The sequence below is a fragment of the Drosophila willistoni genome (assembly GCF_018902025.1).
Source record: "Drosophila willistoni isolate 14030-0811.24 chromosome 2R unlocalized genomic scaffold, UCI_dwil_1.1 Seg167, whole genome shotgun sequence".
Classification (NCBI taxonomy): Eukaryota; Metazoa; Arthropoda; class Insecta; order Diptera; family Drosophilidae; genus Drosophila; species Drosophila willistoni.
In genome coordinates, this window is record NW_025814050.1 from 19,860,213 (window position 1) to 19,864,930 (window position 4,718).

The window sequence follows — 4,718 nt, forward strand, 5'->3', positions numbered from 1 at the left end:
GACAGAATATTTTTCGGTTTTCAACATAGATTTTTTATATTTTATCTATATTGAGTTAAAGGACTTCATAAAGGATTGACTGAATGAAGTTAGTTAACTCATGGTATTCTGGGTCGAATCGTCAACAAGGTAAGTTACTTAAATTTGTTGCCCAAAATAATTATTTGTTTATATAATTTAGATCTGGCTCACTAGACTAGGCTCTAAGCAAGATTAGTTACTTTTTTTATGTTTTCGAAAACTATTAAAAAAAAAATACTGTTAAAAGAAGTTGCAACGTTTTGAATAACACTGCAAATCACTAATAAAATGCCACTCCTAGGTGGGTTACGACAAAAGCATTTGTCGTAAGGCAAAAACTTTAACAAAATGTCTAGTAAATATGATTTTATTCCAAAAAACAACAAAAAGACTACTAAAGGCGTCTCTACTTTGTTTAATTCATGGAAAATGAAAATCACTTAGTATGATTCATTCTGCTTGGTTAAATATTAGAATTTATTCCAACACTCAAATTCATTTTGTTTCAATGCAAGATAAGAAATGCAAGTTGACTAAAATATCTCAAGTTCTAGACTAAAAAGTAAATATTTTAATAGAAAGTGATTCCCCTTAAACCAGGGAAAAGATAAACAGCTATAGACACCCTCGTAATAATCTTAAATATAGATCATATAAAACTGCATTGCAAAAACATTAAACGAAAGTCATGTCAATAATTTTTAAAAGAAAATATAATAATAAAAAAAAAGTTATATTAAGTAAAATAGACCGTAAAACTGTTTCATACTTTTTTATGTCTTTAAAATGGGTGCAGCTGAATATATATTTTATATAGGTAACTGAAGGCACAGATAAATACTAAAAAATGAGTCTTTTTTAGGGCACAAAGAAATAAATAAATTATTATTCTTATTTATCTAAGAAATAGAGGTGCAGTTTAAAAATAATATTTTATATAGCCGCAGATATCTGACAAACACCTAGTGCTTCTATAACCCTTTAACTAATAACAATCTATAAACTAGACACCCTTTGAAAATAATTATATACATAAAGAGATATTTCTCTAGTGTAGATTTCAGTGGCAAATAATTTCATGACATTTTCTTGCATATCAAATTAATATGAATATAATTTAATTATAGTAAAACATGTTGTTTGGTTGTCATTTTGTGTGTGTGTGTGTGTGTTGATTGTGCCACACTTAACACCCACAATATAAAAAGCAATAACTATAACTTCCAATTGATTGCCCATCTGGGGCACTGACAGCTGTCAAAATTTATTAAGCAATCGCATAAATCAGTTTTTGTTGTATTGATAGTAAGTATATACATAGTTAATACATACATAAGTATATATCTTTGTATAATGAGCAGCTCTATTAATATGCCTAAGATGCCATAGATTTGGGCCAAAAAAGGCAAAAATCACACGAAACATGAAAATGTCGCAAAATGTTAATTTATATGAACTGAATGAGAATTTAATTCAATTCAGGTTAGTTTCAATCTTTTGTTGTTGGGGTGTGGTCCGAATATATTGGACAAAAGGAAACTCAAAATACAGACAACAAATAACTCAAATAAATAAAAAGGGAACGTGCCAAATGGCTAAGAAAAGGTCTGAGGTTTTTGTCTATTTTCTAATTCAATTTAATTCAATTCAATTTCTAGTTTTGCGTTTTTCGGTACTAAGAACTGTTAGATCTTTGTTTCAGGAATTTGTTTTTTTTCTGGTTTTAATTGAGACACGACGTGTGCTTGCCCGCATGCCAAAGAGCCAAGGATCCGGCTCGGGTCAACAGGACAACAGCTGCGACTGTTTGGGCCTCATTTGCTGGTCGATTTTCAATTTTCTCCATTCGATTTTGGTATCTCACTTTATTCTTTCGGCCAATAATGGGCCATGGACAATTGATTTTGCATTCAAATAAATTGATGTCTACATTCAGAAAAAAAAAAACAAAAACAAAAATATCCTTGACAAGTATCCAGAGCGAGCCCATCCCGCCTGCCGAGTGCCTTTACCTTTAGGTTTTTGTTTTAGTTTTTCAGTTTTTTTTTTTGTTTTTTTCTTGGTGTTGGCTTTGTCTATCTCCTGCAGCTCTCAGCAGTTTTGGCCAGTGGGTTGGCCAAATGCCCAGCTAGAAGTCTTAACCTTATCTCCTCTTGGTCAACCGTAGAACTTGTTGTCCCTGTTGTCCCACATTTAGGGTCTCGCCTTGGCAGTGTTTTGCAACACTTCGCCACAGGGCACATGGGCAAAGAGGAATCCGCACCAACCAAAATATTTTGTGAAAGTCACAGCAGGACATGACAATGGCAAGCGATTGTGTGTGTGTGTGTTATCCTGTCAGATTGATGTGTGTCCTTTTTGTGCAAGTGTGTGGGTGCGTGTGTGTGTGTGTTTGGGCCACAATTAAACACATCGGTTCCGCAACTAGGGTGGCATCTCATCTCAGGATACTCCCCTCACTCCACCTACAACTACATCTATCTATCTGGATTGTAAATTCTAGTGGCCATGCAGGATATGCAGGACGTCTGCCAAAAGTGAGCCTACAGGAGCACCCCCTTGGCTCATGGTCTCTTGCAGCAGCTCCTGCTGCGCCTACAATTTTAATGAGCTGCTACAAGCACGTTCGTCCCTTTCCGTGACCACCCAAGAAAACTCAAAAAAAAAAAAACGAAAGATTGGCCAAGTAGATGTAGACGCAAAAAAAAAACAATCTTTCTTTTGGCCTAAATGAAGTTGCTTCACTTGTCTCTTGTCCAATTAAAACGTTGCAAATCGATTTAAAGCCATTGAATCGTCTAGAGAGACAACTTGCCTGTTGCTGATGTGGATGGGGATGATGATGCTAGCGATGCTGGCAATGATGATGATGATGATGATGACGATGACAACCCCAGCCACTTGTCTAACTTGTCTATCTATGTATCTGCCAGATTGTTGCCAGTTGTCAAGTGGCTCCGGCCAAGCCCAAAAAATGTATCTATAAAAATAAAACTTGTCTCTCATAATTGTACATTGTTTGGAGATTGTCAGCCATTTGAATTGTTGTTGTAGTCTTACATTCTTTATTTGATTTTTGATATGCCGACGCCTTTTGCAATAGTAATAACAATGTTGATGGGGCACTTCACGCATTTCATTGGGAAACATATATGTATATACGATCACTTATTCGATCATCTAAAGGTAGTCAATGGAAATTCACAGAGAAAATACTCTATGACTATAGTAGAATGTTGCAATAAAGTGACACAAAAGGCCACTTAACTAGTAAATTCATAATTGCATTCAGTGAAATGTCAATTTATTTGTGAGAATGTTAAAACAAGTAGTTAAATAGACAAACTTCTAAAGAATTTAGTTTTAAGAGTCTTAATAATAAGAACCAATTGACCTCCTCTTCTGTATTATTGGCAATATTTGCTTAAAAGAAATTCTATAATTTATTAATATAGATTCTTTCAGGAACTAGCAACAAACTAATAATTATTTTAAACAAAAGTTTATGCTGGGATATTTTCATAAAAGAATCAAAACTCAGGAGTTATTATTATCCTTGTAATAAATCATATGAATTCTAGCGACATATTAAGAGATTTAAAAAATACATAAGCTTAAATATTTTTCAAATTAAATACTAATAATTTTATAGCCCTATCTTGAACACTCTGTTAGACAAACTATATTTTGCTTTGATTACGAAAACTACAAAAACAAGTAAAATATAATAAAAATCGAATATTTTGAATATCAGATTACTATGCACGTGTTTTATATATATATGTGTTTTGTATTTTATTCCTTTTAACCTAGTTTTACTAATTCATCCAAAATATATGAAACATCTTTCAAAGGGAATTGCTTTTCACCTTCTTTTTATAACAAAGGTTTTGCCTCAGTCATTATTTAAAAATGTCTAGGATAATTTTAAAACAATTTAAATAAATTGAATCAGAGAATTGTCCCAACAAACTGGATGAAGCGAATTGGAGGAAAATTTTGATTCATCCTCAAATTATCTTAGTAATGAATATAATACATTAAAATATTATTAACTTGATGACGAAAATAACTAACTCTAATCAAAAAGATAATGTATGCCTACATTGTCTATTCGTAAGATTAACGTTCTGCTATGTTTTCTTATAAATATGAAGTTATGACATCTAAAAATCAAAAAATTTAACAGCACTTATTCTTATTATTATATTGTATGTGTATTTTATTGTTACACATACAAAATTGTCTATCGTAATATAAAAGAAAAAGGGAGAATTATCCTCTATCACGTTTGACAATATATTATAATAAATGCTTGTCAAATTAAAATTACAGATTCAAAGATAATATAGACCTCAATGAATCACAAAAGGTGTCAGAACTTGGCAGATGGTGGGGAAAAAGGCAACGAATCATTACAAGTGTTTTGGACGACGAACAAAACTTGTTCTACTATGCTAGTGACAATTTTTCAAGTGTATAAATCATTTTCTTTCTTGCGTTCTTCATTTCATGATGACGTTTCATGTGAGAATAGGATATCTGTTGGTGGTGAGGGGAGGCGAGGAGGTGCCACACTGCAAACAGTAGTTCATAATGTGTCACACTGATTGCTGCTCTAATTGCACTTCATTTACACGCGTAGTTACTTAGAGACAGACAGACAAATAGACAGAGAGGCGAACCCACTTCACCTG